This window comes from Pseudonaja textilis, chromosome 10, assembly GCF_049901715.1.
Source record: "Pseudonaja textilis isolate UNSWEBS1 chromosome 10, rPseTex1.2, whole genome shotgun sequence".
Classification (NCBI taxonomy): Eukaryota; Metazoa; Chordata; class Lepidosauria; order Squamata; family Elapidae; genus Pseudonaja; species Pseudonaja textilis.
In genome coordinates this window covers 12,234,351-12,252,053 of record NC_141999.1, presented here as the reverse complement: position 1 = coordinate 12,252,053, position 17,703 = coordinate 12,234,351, and the positions used below count along the sequence as shown (strand labels likewise).

The following is a 17,703-nucleotide window of genomic DNA, read 5'->3' as shown; positions in this document are numbered from 1 at the left end:
CCAGCTGACTTCCAACAAGCTCAGTCTTTTAATGACTGCATGGTTACCTTAATATCTCCAGTGATTTGCTTAACAACCACAGCAAAAAAAATAAATAGTAAAATTAGGTGTGACTCACTTAACGACTACCTTATTTAGCAACAGAAGTTCTGGTCTCTATTGTAACCATAAATTGAGGACTACCTGTATAAAAATAACCAAAATGTATCTGCTGTTTATATTCTGCAAGAGATCAAGCTTCTCTTTATTCAAAACTCTGAATTGTTCTTCTATATTCTGTAAGTCCTACCATGGCAGGGGTTGGATTAGAACAGTGGTCACTAACCAGTGGGCTGGTGGTCCATGAGAAAATTTTTGGTGGTCCATAGAGAAATATCACTCCCAAAGCAATTAATCCAGGCTGCGCGGGAACACAAGGCTGCGCCGCCCACATGGCCCATGGGAACACAAGGCTTGCGTCGCTTGCATTATGAACAACACGAGGTAGTGAGGGTAGTGGAAAAAGGGCGCGCTCACTCACTTGCTGCACTTGCCCCACGTGCCCTGCCTAGCCACTGGGCTGCTTCTTTCCGCTTCTCTCTTCTTCTGCTTTTGGCTGCACGTAAGGAAAGCAGCAAAAGTCTTTCTTTCTCTCCCCCAAACTTTCTCATTTCCAGAAATGAGTCTTCGGGACCCTGCAAGGCCTCCTGCTCCAAGAGGCTGCGCCGGTGTGACAAATCTCAGAAAGACTCGTTTCTGGCAGAGTTTGGGGGAGAGAAAGAAAGATTTCTGCTGCTTCTGCTGCTTTCCTTGCATGAAGCCAAAAGTCTCTCCCCCGCCCCCCCCCCCGAGAATGGAGCTGGAGACAGTATCCTGTGATCCCAAATAAAGAATGATTGATCGGTAGAAAAACGGGGTGGGAAATTTTCCTGTAGACTGTTTTTGGGATTTTCCCAGGATCTCTGGTCCGCGGGATTTAAAATTATGAGTTTGGTGGTCCCTGAGGTCCAAAAGGTTGGAGACCCCTGGATTAGAAGATCTCCAAGGTCCCTTTCAACCCTATTATTCTATGTTCTTCTAGGCCATGATGGCTGAGCAACGTGGGGCCTGCATTAACCTTTGAAGAGCATCAAGTTGAGGAAGCTGTGCTATATGTTATTGGAGCAAGATGGGATGGAATGGGAGGGGACTGCCACAAAACAAGTTGAATTGCCACCCCAGAGTGACATCATCTTGCAAGCCTGCCTTCCTTGTGAGGGGTAGTGGCGTCTACGTATGCACGGTGACATTGCTGTGCATACGTGGATGCCATGAAAGCACATCTTGTTCATTGCTTGCCAGCAAAAAAAGAGCCTAGGTGGCTTTTTGTCTACCAGAAATAGCTAATTTCTGGCTGAGAGCAGGCCAGCTATAGCTAGCCTTTTTTTTTTAGTGGTTGCTTTTGTCGCATGAAATAATTAGCTTTCCCCAACAACACTCCTTACATATTGATTGTTTTGCAGCCCCCTGCTTGGTTTTTTTTTTTTTTTTTCAAATGTTCTAGGAATCTAATTGACTTCCCAGGTTGTTGTATAGATGCTTAAAAATATCGACGTTCAATGCAAGCAGCATATCCAAGACGAAGAAATGCAGTTAGAAACTTTATCACATCGTGTCTCCTGTGATCTTACATTAATGACAACTCTGAGAAAATTAACAGCTTTCATAGCAGTGTCAATGCTGAGCCCACCTGGGTGGACAGCTGAAAATTAATCTTAATACCGCACAGGATTCTCCCTAATTTACAAAAAGTAAAACAGTTAGCATGTCTGGCTTCATACAGCACACAACAATCTAAACGGAGAAGTCAGAAGTAGTTGCTGTTATCATGTAGCCTGACATGTCAAATGATCTTGTATTTTGCTTTCCGGTCTCATTTATAGACTGGAATGTGCTGGGCTATATGTGGCTCCCTCACCCCCAGAACTGAATTGCCAAAATGCACCCACCAAATGGCTAATTTGGAGGCAAGAAAACTTTTTGTCGTTTTTAATAAGGGTGGAGATGTAAATGAGAAGTGCCTAGGATGCAAGCAAATTTTTATTTTTTAATTAAAAAAAAAAAGGTTTTAAAATGACAGTTTACAAATGACATGAAAAAAGAGGTTACCCTGGACATCCAAAAGACACTAGCTGATATTTTAAGAATTAAAAGGGATACACAAATAACTAACTAAGAGAGAATGACCTGGGTAATTTTCCTATATTGGATTTACAAAAGAGGCTTACTAAAGCTTTGAAGAATTTTGTGAAACGGGACATTAAAAAAACTAACAAAAAGAGATCAGGTTCTAGGACATTATTTGAAGGTATTAAAGGTTCAAGTTCGTTAGAAGTAGGAGGAAGAAATATAAAGTTGCTTTATTTGATCAAGGCTAAAATAGAAATATTACCACCTCTGATAACTCTTAATGGATTTTTGCTGATCAGAACTGAACAGAGACGCTTTAAGGATTTGTTTATAGTTAAGAGACATTGATTGTATCTTATTTTAGTTTATATTAGTTTTTAAAATTATAATGTTTAATAAAACTACTGTTAAAAAGGATTTCTATGATAGGGCTGAACCTATCAAACTCCCTGCTCGTTGGGTGTTTACGAGAATCTGATCTATGTGTTTCAAGAATTCCATATCTCCATGCTTCCATTCCCTAACAAAGGATCTTTAAAAGGTCTGTAAGGAATATAGCGTTGAATCTTGACATGACCGGACTCTCTTATATTTGAATAGGCTTAAAAATAATGGGATACCATCTGCTGCAGTAAGGGAACAGATGCAGCGTGGGTCATAATAATATAAATCTGTTCAGGTTTTTTGACATTTTTCAGTTTCAGAAACTGAGAAAAGGTGGACAGATGAGTTAGAATGGAGTACATTACTGAAGCCAAGTTAGAGACAACTATCAAAAGGAAGCTGAAAGCTTTTGGGGGAAATTGCTGAAGAACAGTGTAAGGAAGATGCGTTACCTTTGCAATGGTTCAGTCTACAATGATTCAGTCTCAATCTGGGCTGCTTTAAAATGTGGACTTCAACTCCCAGAATTTCCCAGCCGGTATGCTCACTGAAGAATTCTAGGAGTTGAAGTCCACACCATCTTAAAGTTGGCCAGGTGATAAATGAACCTGTTTCGAGAGAAGACAGGGCCACGTCCGTGCCCAAGAATGCCTTTTGTACCAGGGCATCCACAAGGGTGAACGTGAGTGTCAAACAACCACAAGGTGGCAGATGCATCATCATAATTGAAACTCTATTCCTGGCTGGGAGAATTCTAGGAGTTAAAGTCCACCCATCTTAAAGTTGCCAAGATTGGGAAAGACTGTCTTAACCACACGGTCGCTTAGATCCCCCTGCAGAACTAAACCTTAAGAGAAAACACAACTCCACAATAGGGTAGGTGAGTCATGTTTTACTTGGTTTATTGAATAATCCACAATGGGCTGGACTCTGAGAGGAAGAAATATAAAAATATAGAGCGGGGGAATGAAATGGTGGAATAATGTCTCCCGGAAAAGAACAGAGCTAGTTGCTTGCTCTTGCCACAGTAGGTAAGAGCCATCTCCTCTCTTTTAGCCTTTAGAAAAAACTTTAAATCAAGGGTCTTCAAACTTGGCAAGGTTAAGATTTGTGCACTTCAACACCCAGAATTCCTGAGCTAACATGACTGGAGGTAGAATCCTGGGAGTTGAAGTCCACAAGTCTTAAAGCTGTCAAGTTTGAAGATCCCTGCCTTAAATCCTGGCTATGCCAGCTAGCCTAAAGGAGAAGCTGTTGGCTAGAGGTGGTTTTAGGGCATGGACAGAGAAGTAACTCCCACTTCTCGCTTTCAGTTTGTTTAACTTTCTGTAATTGTAATGTTTTATAATTGTTGAACGTTTGTGTGTTTTATCTCACTTTAAACTGCGAGATGAACAGCAAGCTATTTTCCAAGGCATAAGGGAAATTTTCTGACAGTGAGAACAATCAACCCATGGAACAGAAGTTGCCTCCAGAAGTTTATTTTATTTTTTTATTTTTTCATTTGATTTGTTTTGTCAATCACTTACAAGATAACAGGTATAAGTATAAACATAGTTATGAATACATGAAATGGGTACATATAAGAAAAATAAAAGAAACAATAGGAAAGGGATGGTAGGCACGTTGGTGCGCTTATGCACGCCCCCTACAGACCTCTTAGGAAAGGGGTGAGGTCAATAGTAGACAGTCTAAGTTTAAGTTTTTGGGGTTTGGGGAGGAAACCAGAGTCAGGTAGAGTATTCCAGACATTGACCACTCTGTTGCTGAAGTCGTATTTCCTGCAATCAAGTTTGGGGCGGTTAACCTTGAGTTTGTATCTATTGTGTGCTCTTGAGTTGTTATGGTTAAAGCTGAAGTATTCATTGACAGGTAAGTCATTGCAATGTATGATTTTATATACCATACTTAGATCAGACCGAAGACGGCATAATTCAAGGTTTTCTTGGTCTAGAATTTCAAGTCTGGTGGCATAAGGTATTCTACAACGAGTAGAGGAGTGGAGAACTCTTCTTGTGAAATATTTCTGGACTTTCTCAACTGTGCTAATATCAGATATGTAATGTGAGTTCCAGACTGATGAGCTGTATTCAAGTATTGATCTAGTGAATGTTTTGTATGCTCTAGTTAGTAGTGTGATATTACCAGGGAAAAAGCTACGTAGGATTAGGTTAACAACTCTTAACGCCTTTTTGGCTATGTAGTTACAGTGGCCTCTAGCACTTAGGTCATTAGACATGAGTACTCCAAGATCCTTGACAGTTTGGATCATCAACAAGGCCTTGACTATTCAGCCTGTATTTTATTTTCTGATTTTTTTTTTGCCAATATGTAGGACAGAGCATTTATTTGTTGAGATTTGAAGTTGTCATTTGTTTGACCATTCTGATACATAGTCAAGATCTTTTTGAAGGGTAGCAGTATTGTCTGTGGTATTGAACAGCTTTACATCATCTGCGAAGAGAATGCAGTTGCTCTTAATGTGATCACACGGGTCATTTATGTAGAGTATGAAGAGAGTTGGTCCTAGAACACTGCCTTGGGGGACACCACTATTGACAGGTACAGAATTTGATAGGACTCTCCCAATTTTGACCATTTGTTGTCTGTTTGACAGGAATGCTTCTATCCAGTTATGCAGGTGTCCAGAGATACCGTAAGATTTTAGTTTTAGGAGTAGTTTGTCGTGTACCACTGAATCAAAGGCTTTACAGAAGTCTATGTAGATTGCATCTATTGCTTTGCCCTGATCGAGTTGTGTAGTCCATATGTTTTTGCAGTGTTAGAGTTGCAGATTAAAGGATAGTTTTTTTCTGAAACCAAATTGTTTATTAGAGAGTAGGTTGTTTATCTCTAAGTGGAGGATAATGGATTGGTTAATAATTGATTCCATGACTTTACAGGTGACGCAGCATAAGGAGATTGGTCTGTAATTTTCAACTAGGCTGGGGTCTCCCTTTTTGAAGATGGGGATGACTGTGGCTTGTGATCATAGGTTAGGCAAGGAGCTGGTCCTGAAAGATTTTTCAAAGATTATGCTTAGAGGTTCAGCTATGGCAGTGGATAGCTTTTTTAAGAAGTAGGCACATATTCCGTCCGGTCCAATAGATAGAGATGGTTTTAGATTGTGTAGTGCTTTTTCAACATTGTCTTCTGTAAAATCGATATGTATTAGATCGCTGTAGCTGTCTGTGGTTCGATTAGGAAATACTGGGCATGATCCATTGCTGTTTACAAATACTGAGCCAAAGAATGTGTTAAAGATGTTGGCTTTAATGGTGTCGCCGTTGCAGTCTTTACCATTAGGTCCTATCAGGGGTGGGATGGACCTTGAGTCTTTTAGTTTGTTGTTTACAAAATTGTAAAAAGCATGGGTGGAATTGGTGCGTAGAAAGTTTTCCTCTTGTTTGATGTGATAATTGGTGCATTCAGTCTTTATCTGGTGGCATAAATTTTTGTATCGGCTTTTGAAGTTGGCAACGTGACCAGATTTGTTTTTCCGCCAGAGTGATCTCTTTTTGTTGTGGGAGCTTCATCCCTGGAGGCTTTCAAGAAGAGAGAGAGAGAAGCAGCCTAAAACTAAGGAGAAACTTCCTGACAGGGAGAGCAATAAACTTCATCACAGGAGGTTTTTCAAGAAGAGATTTGCCATTTGTCCAGAATGGCATAGGGGTTCCTGTCTAAGCAGGGGGTTGGACTAGAAGACCTCTATGGTCCCTTCCATGTTACCTGCCATTCTGACTTGTCATGGTGTTCTGCATTAATATACACCAGACTGATAAGAATATAAATTTACTGCTTCAAGCAAAACCTGAGGGGAAGTGGTATGTGTGTGTGTGAGTGTGAGCCTTTTCTTCAGGCAGCTTCAGAACTGTCCTGCCCTACAACCCAGGAAGAGTGAAGGCTGCAGCTTCATATCCTCCCATCTCAGCTCTCCTCTGGTTCCTTCCTCCTCATTCTCTGGTGAAACACTGATTTTTCCCCCTTTGTTCCTCCTCTAAATTTTGCAATGGTACATTTCTGTGTTGACAACTAATCCCCGGAGCCAGTCCGGGTGAGAAGGCTCAGGTCCTCTTCTCCATGCTTGGATGAAGCAACAACTGTACGGTCACATGATGAGGTTATTGCTAGTTCAGTGAGTAAACTACGTAAGGCCTGATTAAGCATATAATGGGAACATTGGCTTTGAGTCTGATTTTTCAGCTTAATTGGTACATAGGTAGCCCTTGACTTGCGCCCGTTTAACCACTGCTCAAAGTTACAACGGTGGTGAAAAAGGTTATGATCGGTCAATTCCAGCATCCCTGTGGTCCCGTGATCAAAATTCAAGGAGTTGATAACCAGGATGTATTTACATGATTTTAGCATCCTCCTGGGCAGAGGTCTCCAACCTTGGCAACCTTAAGCCTGACGGACTTCAACTCCCAGAATTCCCCAGCCAGCTTTGTTGGCTGGGGAATTCTGGGAGTTGAAGTCCACCAGGCTTAACGTTGCCAAGGTTGGAGACCCCTGCTCCTGGGGTCATGTGATCAACCACTTTTTTTCTCCAGGGGGCTTCCAACTCTCAAAGTCAATGGGGTGCGGAGCAACATTTGCTCAATGATCATGGCAAAAAAGATTATGAAACTGAGTTAGAATAGAAGTGTGATTGGACACACAAGGAATTTGTCTTGGCGTAAATGCTCTCAGTGTACATAAAAGAAAAGATACATTCATCAGGAGTCGAGAATCATAAGGTACGACACTTAATGATAGTCATAGGGTACAATAAGCAATCAAATCATACTAGGAAAGAGTCAATTAAAAAACCCTAAGAATACAAGCGACAAGGTTACAGTCATACAATCACAAGTGGGAGGGGATGGGTGATAAGGAGTGATGAGAAGATTCACAGTAATAGTAGTGCAGGCTTAGTAAATAGGTGGACAGTGTTGAGGGAATTATTTGTTTAGCAGAATGATGGCTTTCGGGAAAAAACTGTCCTTGTGTCTAGTTATTCTGGTGTGCAGTGCTCTATAGCATCATTTTGAGGGAAGGAGTTGAAACAGTTTGTGTCCAGGATGTGAGGGGTCTGTAAATATTTTCATAGCCCTCTCTTTGACTTGTGCAGTATGCAGGTCCTCGACTGAAGGCAGGTTGGTAGCAATTGTTTTTTCTGCAGTCCTAATTATTCTCTGAAGTCTGTGTCTGAGTTGTTATTCATTTGATAACTGCTATTGCTTAGCAATGGACATCCTGGTACCAATTGTGGTTATAAGTTGAGAACTACCTGCACACCAATTGCACCGCTTTAGATTTTAAGGGTGGGGAGTCCACGACTTAAAATAGTCCATTTAGTGACCCAAGTTACCCCTGGATTGAAAAAAGTGACTTATGACCATTTTTCACACTTATGCCCATCACAGCATTCTCATGACCACGTGATCAAAATTCAGATGCTTGGCAACTGTCTCGTATTTATGATGGTTGCAGTGTCCTAGAGTCAATGTGATCACCTTCTGTGACCTTCTGACATGCAAGTCAATGTATTGTGGTCCACCGGTAGCCTGCAGAGACGGCAGCAGAGTTGGACAGTGGGGAGGAACATGGGCCAGTCTGGGAGTCTGGGGAGGACTTGGACGAAGGTCCTGCATCTGATACAGAGATGGCGCCAGGGCCATCCGGGAGTTATGTGCTGACTCGGAGCCTCCAGAATCTGACAGCAACAAGGTAGAGAAGCAAGGGGAGCCTGTTCCCAGTGTGCATGTGCGCAGAGCTGCCAGAAGGCAAGAACAGTTAAGACAAAAGGGGCAACTCGGGAGTAAGGCTTGGAGGTGATTGGCCCTCCCATAAGACATAAAGGAGGAGCAAAGGGACAGGAACCTTTGCAGGAAGCAACTTTGTTCGTACAGGTCGGTTTGAAACCTGAAGCTCTGTGTTGAATTTGTGCTCCATTTGGCCTTGTATAACTAATTGGACATTTAGTTGTTGGCAGCATTTCAAGGAAGATAAAGGTGCGTGCTTATCAGACTTATCCTGAAGGACTTTGGCAGACTTCCATGGGACTCTTTACAAACTGTTTCAGACTCATTACGGGCTGTGAATGAATAAAATTCACAGCCGATTCACCTAACCGCTCTGGCAAGAAAAATCGTAAAATGGGGCAAAACTTACTTAACAAATGTTTCAACAACATAAATGTTGGGCTCAATTGTGGTCGTAAGTTGAGGACCACCTGTATGAGTCTTTCTTGCATGTATCTGGCAGTACAATCTGATCTCTGTTGGCATGCAAAGTTGGTGAGAGTTTTATTTCCAGTTCAGAGATCCCTGCCTTTTGGATACAGAGGAAACAGATGCTTGAAAAATTCTCCAAATAATTCCAGGGAATTTACTCACGCCCGAAAATGTTACTTATTTTGCAGAAAACAAACATTAATTCCAATCTTGACAGACAACTGTTAGTAACAAGGACTGAAAAAACTATTTGTACTGGCTTATTATTAAATCAGACAGTCTCACCTGTAATTAGAGATTCTCAGGAGTAGTGGGCATTTTCCTAAAGTTCCAGTCCTCATTGTTCTGAATAAAAGGCTGATTTAAGTAGATAGTTGCTCAGTGTTGAACACCGTCATTGATTTGTTTAGGTTTGGCTACAATGGACTAACTTCCATTTGGTGGAGTCTCCCTTAGATTGAAGATAGTATATCCTATTTGGAAAATGTATAGGTTTAAGGCAGTTTTGAGCATGCACCACCATCATACTGTGAAAAGTTATAATCCAATTAATCTCTTCTAAAAGATTTGTTGAGAACCAGCAACCAGTGGCTTCTGTTCCCGTTTTTCAAGCCAATCATTTACCAGTCCAAAGTTCAGTGGCGCAATATTTCATGTTCCATTCTGTGCTGAAAGGCCAGATTCAGTCACTGGCTTTGCAGATAAGCTGAAAACCACCACTCTATCATGACCCCAGACTAACCCATTTTCTGGATCTGCCCAATACATACAACAACAAATCCACAGGCTTGAATTCAGGCAAGTTGGACCACCCAAAAATAGCCCAAGGAAGGTTGTTGGAAATAACTCAAAGCCAACAAAAAAAAAAACTTGGTTCATTGAAAACAAAGAGGATTTATTAAAAAGAAATATCAGACGGTTTGCAAAGTGCCAGTAGTCTTTAGAACCTCAACAAGCAGGTTCAAATCAAAAGCTACACCTTTAGAACCTCAAAACATACTTGATATAGTTTCATCTCATCACCCAAGTTCCCTCCTCCCTCATTCTCTCCCAAGTTCAAACTCCTTGGATTGCTCTCAGATGTTGCAGCTAATTCTAGGATGTCTCTAGGGAGAATCCTTCCATTATGTTCTCATCTGTACCCCTCCGTACCTCTTGCTTTGGCTACCTATATGGCATTTTTCCTTAGCATTAAGGAATGTAGCATCCCCTCATAAGGGCCTCTTTCTAATTTATGAAGATACAATTTTTAAAAGCTCATCATATACTACCATTTTTCCAAAGAGATTATAACAACCCCCCCAACATAATAATATAAAAAGGCATATTATACATAAGATAAAAATATAAAAAGGCTTAACAATGGAGCATGTCAAAAGTATAAATGCAAAGCATACACACACACACACACACACACACACACACACACACACACGGAGATATATTTCATTTGACAACAGATTAACAGAGTTGGAAAAGACCCTGCAGGTCATCTAGTCCAACCCCAATTTGTGAAACCTTTAAGTGTCTTATATACTATTTTATTTTTGAATTTCCTTATTTCTTACAAGATTAACACCCACCAAGTTGGGAAAGCAACAGATCTGGCTGAGTCTCAGACAAGAGTAGACTAGTTACAGCTCCACAATATTTATATCCATAATTTGCTCAACCCAGTTTTCTGAGTTTGTATGACACATAGAACCATGAACAATGGATGACACATGGGACCATTGAAAGAAATATCCATCTGGGTTCAGTTCCAAGTGGGGAAAAAGACACTGGAAACATGGAGGCTGTTTGGAAAGATGGTTTAATGGTGGACAGCAGGACCACATGGCTTGGAGCTCCAAAGTGAAAAGGAAGGATGATCACATGCTTCAAGGTGAGAAGGGAAGGTCAAGAAGGAAGAGACCAAGAAAAATGGGCTGAGGGCTGCGAGTGCCTAGGTTTTATAACCTTCATTGGGATTTGAATTGAAGCTTGTTTCTAAATGGTTGTCAGACTCCCATGAGGCCATGCAGGGGCAACTCTGTAGGCTTGTCCTGTGTTCCAGGCTTGGTTGAGCCTTGCTGGATGATGATGATGCACTGAAAGGGCTTTTGAGCAATTGAGCTTTACCTGGAGATCTTTGTTATGTAAAGTATTCCGGCCCAGGCCTTAATGGCCCACCCATTAACAAAGGTGGGAGTGAGCTGCTACTTCTGAGGTGAGTTCCTGCTTCTGAGTTTCTACTCTTTTTAAGGGAAATATTCTGCCTTTTTAATATTTCCTAGGATATTTCAATATTCTAGGAGAGGTGTGGGTGCTAACTTCCTAAAGGACCATAATCCAAGTTGGGACGAAACATGGAGCAATAAACCACACAGGTTGGGTTCAGACATACTCAACTATGGTACAGTGCCCTATCAGTGAACAAACCCTACATACCCACCCAGGATCCGGTAGCCAGCCCATAAAGCCAAGTCGGCAGGACTCGGATTGACCCCCGCTCTGACATTTAACGCAGAGCAGAAGTAGCAGTTTCGGTTTACGATCCTGCAAAAGGCCGTCCTACGGACGCGGCTTCTAAAGGCCGGGCTGGGGAGCGGTCATCCAAAACCGAAGAGGAAGCGCTTCCTTTTTCCAAACTCGCCCGAAATGCCTTTAAAATACCCTTGTAAAGGAGCCCCGCTTCCCCGCCCCTCATTCCTCCTCCAGAGGAGCAGCCAGCGTACGACCCACTGATGATGGGTGGGAGCCGGGCGTTGGGTGGAGGGGGTGGGGTGGGGTCCCCTGCCTGACAAGCGACCGGGGGCGGGGGCGGCGGCGGCGGCCTGGAAGGAGGAGATGCTGCCGAGGCATCCAACCGCACGCGCGCGCGCCCTCGGCCCTCGGCCCCCGCCTCACGGCTCGGCTTAGAGCGAAAGGGGAGGGCAGAGCGAAGGAAGGTGGGGAAAGCGAGGGTTTCTGTGCCTGCGCGCGTGTGCCTGTGCAATCGCTTATTACAGTAGACCAGCTGAAGGGTCAGCCAGGGAATATATTTATACACTCCGGCGCGCGCATGCCCGCCCAAGAAGCGCTCTCCTCAGCCGGGCCAGCCTCACTTTCTTCGCTTGGCCGGCCTCGGCTGAAGACGCAGCAGGGTCGCCCAGCTCCGGAGCTTGAGAAGCGGACGAGCCGTTCCAAGCGCCGGGGAAAAGAAGCAGCGCAGTCGCGGAGCCGTTCCGGTCGGGAAGGCGAGCCTGCCAGCCGGCGTGAGGCTGCTGAGGAAAACGGTACCCGGCGGCACGTGTAACGGGCGTTTTAGGCCAACCTGGACCCCGGGGGTGGGGTGGGGGGTTTCGCAGATGGCTTTTCCGGAGGGGCTCGGCCATCCCCACATCCCGCGCTTCGGAAGGCGCCGGGAAAGCCAAGGCCGCGGGACCAGGCGGAGGGGTGGGGAACACGCGCGTCCGGCCGCCCACGGGATGGTGGGTGGACAGTCGCCTCTGGAGGCGTTTGAGAATGGACGGGATGCGCGGGAGTCGCTCCGGGGGTGTCCGGAGCTCCCGGCAGCGGAGGGGAAGAGATGCGGAAGGCACTTCCTTATTCCCAGTCCGGCTGGCAGGCGCTCCCGAGGAGGGCATACTGCGCAAGGCGGGTGGAGGCGGGCTGGACGGGCAGGGCCGAGTGGGACCTTCGCCGGGGCTGCGCTTCTGTCCCTCTTCCGGATTCTCCCTGCAAAACGCTTCAATCTCCTTCAAATCCCTTTTCGCGCAGTCCGCAACCAGTGCAGAACTGGACTCGCGAGGGTGGGCGGCTGGGGCTGGGATAACGGATAATCAGAGTTGGAAGGGACCTTGTAGGTCATCTAGTCTAACCCCACACCCCCGCCCAAGCGGGAGGCCCTACACCATTTCTGACAAATGGCAGTCCAATCTCTAGGGGAGGGGTGTGTCAGGCGCTGCTGCTTCCTTCGCAAATGCCTATACCCGCCCCGTTTGCAATCCGGGGGCAAGGAACGTTACTTCTCTTCGACCCCACTGCCCCCTCTTTCCTAATCCGAAGGAGGCTCCTAAATCCCTTTCGCGGGCTCTCTGGGCGAGAGGGGCGCGCGGTCTCTCCCCCCCCCCACCTCTACCCAGAAAGGCTGCGGTTGAATTCGCCGCGCGACCGCCAGGACACCTGTGGCCGCTTTCCTTCCCCCTTTTGCAGGGTGGGGTCGTGGCCCGCTCCGCCCACCCACCCCCGACCCCTCGCCTTGGGGCTTCCTCTTGCCCTTTGCTTCCCCTTCGCCTGCCTTTTGCGCCCGCTCCTTTCCGCCGCCGGATCGCCAAGACTCGATCAACCGAATTCGCTCGGCCGGAGGCGCCTCCCGTTTCGTCCCCATTGATAGGCTCCTGGCCCAAGCCCCGCCCCCTCGTCGCGCACGCTGTGTTGTAGGTCGGACGAGTAACCTCTGAGAAAGTTCGCCGGCGGCGGCGACCGCAAACGGCTCTTGAGTTTGCGCCTTTTGTTTTGGTTTTGAATGTATCCTGCTGAAATGACTACCTGCAGCCTTAGGACTTCCCTCCCTCTAACCCCCCCCACTCCCGCCGGAGTTCACACGATGGAATAAGCCCCAGGCTACCAACTACAGCATCTCCATTCCCCCCACACCCCATACGGCCCTTTTGGGCTACCCAAGCTTAACATACTGAATTAGTTGAGGGATCCAGTGAACACAACTTTACAAACTATACTTTGAACTTCACCTGGCTATAACATCCTTTTGACTTAATGCAACACTCGTTAAAAAAACTCCTACAGGTTATTCAGTAACCCTGATCAACCCTTATGGCTTAGACTGAGCCGTGCCTGAATTTAGCCATTTCCCCCCTCCTGTGTGACACTATCTGGTTTTGCAACATGTAAGCTTGTAGCTCAGTTATGTCTGTTCACTGCAACTAGAAATATTTCTGTTTTTATGTTTAAAGTCTTCTAAGAGAAAGGTTTACCGGTATTTTTTACTCTGACTCTTGTTAGTATTAGCAGTAAAGATGTTTTTTTTTTAAATGTTAGCATTATTTGTACTGCAGTATATTATTAAATGTCTCCGTTCCAGAATTGGAAATTCCTCCCTACCCCCCAAGAAACGGAACAGTTTTCTCTTAATTTCCAACACTCGGAGATCCGGCAATTGATCTCAGCTCCTGACGGAAATCCTGTTTTTCAAAGCTGAAGATTGCATTGTGTGGGGATGAGAGGACCAGGAGGGTGGAGGAAGACTGTTACTATGACTATTCTTAAATGAGGTGTTTCCTCTCCAGCATTAAGCAGAAGTTAATTCTCCTTCCTGAGAGAGAACATTTCTGCGGCCCATAGGGAGTGTTCCCCCACCGCTTTTTTTTTGTTTGTAAAAATGTTGGTTTTAGACTAGCAGCTTTTGAAAAAGGACTGCAGATAAAAAGTGTTGGGGGTAGATATTGTGAATACCGAAGGATTTGGATTAGGTTCCCAGCATTTTTGAGTAGAGCTGCTCATTAAGTGTAAGAAATGAGCAGGTTGAGCTGGAGCACGGGGTTAAATGTGTCATCAGTTTGGAAACATTGCGTTCCCACAAGAGATCCAAGTCTAGCTCCTCCCTGTGAATTCTGTTGACCCTTACCTAACCACCAATTAGGCTTGACTGTTATCACTGGTAGTCCTCAACTTACGATCACAATTGAGCCCAAAATTTCTGTTGCTAAATGAGACAGTTGCTAAGTGAACTTTGCCCCATTTTACGACCTTTCCTGCCACAGGTGTTACGTAAATCACTGCAGTTAAGTTAGTAAAATGGTAGTGCAGTGAATCTGGCTTCTCCATTGACTTTGCTTGTCAGAAGGCCATAAAAGGGAATTACATGATCCCAAGACACTGCAACCGTCATAAATGTGAGTCAAATGCAAAGCGTCTGAATTTTGATCGTGTTTTCACGGGGATGCTGCAGGGGTCATTTGAAAAACGGTCCCTTTTTGCAGTGCCATTGTAACTTTGAACGGCCTGTAAATGAACGATTGTAAGCCAAGGGCTACATGTAGATCAGATTCTCGTGTCTAGGTAGCATGGAATAAACTTCCAGTGCTTTGAACTCTGCTTCTGTTCCCGGTTACTTGCACCTGATGGCAAGACCTTCTTGTAAAGGCAGTGAGAATGTCCTGGAAGGAACTTGCTCCCAAGCCAGCGGTGAGATAACAGTGGCTTAAACCTGAGCCAAGAAAGTAATTTGGGAAAACGACTGGGACGCGTCCATCCCTAATTTACATGAAGACAAGACGAGGGAGGGGGAAACACATTCATACAGGTAGGCCTCGGCTTACAACAGTTCATTTAGTGACCGTTCAAAGTTACTACACTGAAAAAAAATTGACTTAGGACCATTTCTCACACCATCTTTTAGCATCCCCACGATCACGTGATCAAAGCGCAGATGCTTGGCAACTGGTTCATACTGATGACCATTGCTGGTCACGTGAACACTTTTTGCAGCTTTCCGGCAAGTGAAGTCAATGAGGAAGCCAACCGTGTTACTAACCACTGCAGCGATTCACTTAACAACTGGGACAAGGAAGTTCATAAAATGGGGCAAAACTTACTTAACAAATGTCTCCCTTAAGAACAGAAATTTTGGGCTCAATAGTGGTTGTAAGAAGAGGGCTATCTGTGTACTTCAGAGTTGGTATTGAGCAGGTTCTGACCAGTTCTGGAGAACCGATAGCAGAAATTTTGAGTAGTTCGGAGAACCGGGAAATCCCACCTCTGACTGGCCCCGCCCCCATCTATTCTCCGCCTCCTGAGTCCCAGCTATTCGGCTGGGTCTTCTTTGGTTGCCCTACACAGGAGAACGGAGCTGGAAAGCAGGTTAGTGGGGTGGGGAGGGAATGGGGATTTTGCAGTATCCTTCGCCTGCCATGCTCACCAAGCCCCGCCCACAGAACTGGTAGTAAAATTTTTTGAATCCTACTACTGCTGTACTTGCAAGATTGTTGCTTATAGCTGTTACATTACAAGTAATCATGACCTATATGGAATTGCTTTCTTAGTCTGGTCTATCTTATAGGGCTGAGATCTCTCTGAAAAATCCTTACAAGTTACTTCTGGTCACAGCAGATAAAAATTATCTGACTTCTTCCTTGTTTTTTTAAAATTTATTTTTTAATTTTAATTATGAGAATACAATACAATACATCCAACTTAGCCATGTTATACATATATACATTTTATACCATCATTTATAATTTCCTTATTTAATATATTAATTACTAATTAATCTAATCATAACTACTAACATTTCGACCTTGTCTTCTGCTATATAACCATCGATAAAATTTATTCCATGTTTTATAATATTTAGGCTCTCCTTTGTCTTTTATTTCTAAAGTTAAACTATCTGATTCTACGCATGCCATAATTTTTCTTATTATTTCTGTTTCTGGAGGTATGATTTCATTTTTCCAGTATTGTGCATATATTATTCTAGCCACACTGTCAATACATGTACTGTTAGATACATTATTTCCTTCTTAAATTTTTCTGATATTATTCCTAGGAAAAAAAAATTCCGGTTTAAATGGAATACATTCTTCCACCATTTGTCCCAACCATGTTTGAATCAGTCTCCAATATTTTTTTGCAGCATTGCAAGTCCGCCACATGTGATTAAATGTGCCTGATACATGTTTACACTTCCAAAAATTTGGAAACAGATTTCCAACAACTTCTTCCTAGTTTTAACCCATTTCCTTATTCAGGCTCATTATTGCTAGGGCAGAGACAAATGAATCAGATTTGAGTTTGGGGACATGTGCTTTATGAGCAGAAAGTCCCAATTATAAACTTTTTTTAGTCACTCTAGTTTTCCCCAACTAAGTGGTTTCCAGATGGGCTGGGAGGATACCTTCTAGAAGTCTAATTAGCAAGTTTTCCCATCTGGCACTGCATTTTGAGGAAGAAATTCACATTATTTGTCAATCAGCCCATGCATTTTCCCCTACATAAATTGATATTGCTAAGATTTGTACCCATAAGATCTTGGCAGGTCATCCTTAGTTGTCTAGTACCAGCTGTTGTGCCAATGTGGGATGAAATGATAGTTAAGTAGAACTGCACATTAATCATGCAACTTTGGTTGATTAGCTAAAGATCTGAGAATTCAATGTTTTGTTGGCTAAGATATATTTGGTTCTCGTGCATTATCATAGAAACAAAAGGAAATACAGTATTAAAGAGGAATTCGTGAGAATGTGATTGTCCCTTTTAATAAAGTTTTATGTTGCTTTATAGTGGAACTTTCTCTACATTATAGTTCTGTAAAAAAAGGCAATTATGACATAAAATTACAGTGAATTATCATTTAGAGATTTGAAAGGCCAGGTTGAGGAGGATGATTCTGGAGAAAATCTATGTGGTTATTAAGAGTTTACACCAATTGATGGTCCCTAATTAATCAATTAGGCAATCAGTTATTTGTTTAAAGCAGGGGTCCCCAAACTTGGCATCTTTAAGACTTGTGGACTTCAACTCCCAGAATTCTCTGGTTTAAAGAAACTACTGTGTCATTGGGGCGGGTTCATAAACTGGCAAACACTTTAGCTTTGACCAAACTTCATTCCTCCATGCTGACTGAGGAATTCTGGGAATTGAAGTCCACACATATTAAAGTTGGCCAAGTTTGAAAACCCTGATTTTAACTCTTGAAATTTTGCATGGTTTAGCAAGTAATTTATATCTTCACAATACTGGGAACTGACTTTCCTGTCAGAACTACAATTTAACCACAATAATTTGTATATTAGTGATGCATGCATTAGAGAGCTGATTTGAAAAGAACTTAGCTTCATAGCTAGATTTGTATAACATGTTCCATTTGCATTTCACATAATTGGGAGTCAGCCATTGCCTTTGCATATTGTATGAACCAAACCATCTGGGAGTTGAAGTCCACAAGTCTTAAAGTTGCCAAGTTTGGGGACCT

The 17,703-nt window shown here is 43.6% G+C and overlaps 1 protein-coding gene across 5 annotated transcripts in view; it reads left to right on the top strand.

Annotated features, from left to right (window-relative positions):
* The first annotated feature begins 3,326 nt into the window (after positions 1–3,326).
* The window catches only part of FGR (FGR proto-oncogene, Src family tyrosine kinase), a 67,931-nt gene continuing 53,554 nt past the window's right edge, over positions 3,327–17,703 (top strand). Inside the window, exon 1 of one of the 5 annotated variants that reach the window (XM_087939725.1) lies at positions 3,327–3,412. The gene's annotated coding sequence lies outside the window, so the exon portion shown is untranslated. Of the gene's footprint in view, positions 3,413–11,539; positions 11,678–11,730; positions 12,005–17,703 lie in introns of those variants that run through there. The other 4 variants (XM_087939724.1, XM_087939727.1, XM_087939723.1 and 1 more) reach the window with 4 other exon arrangements.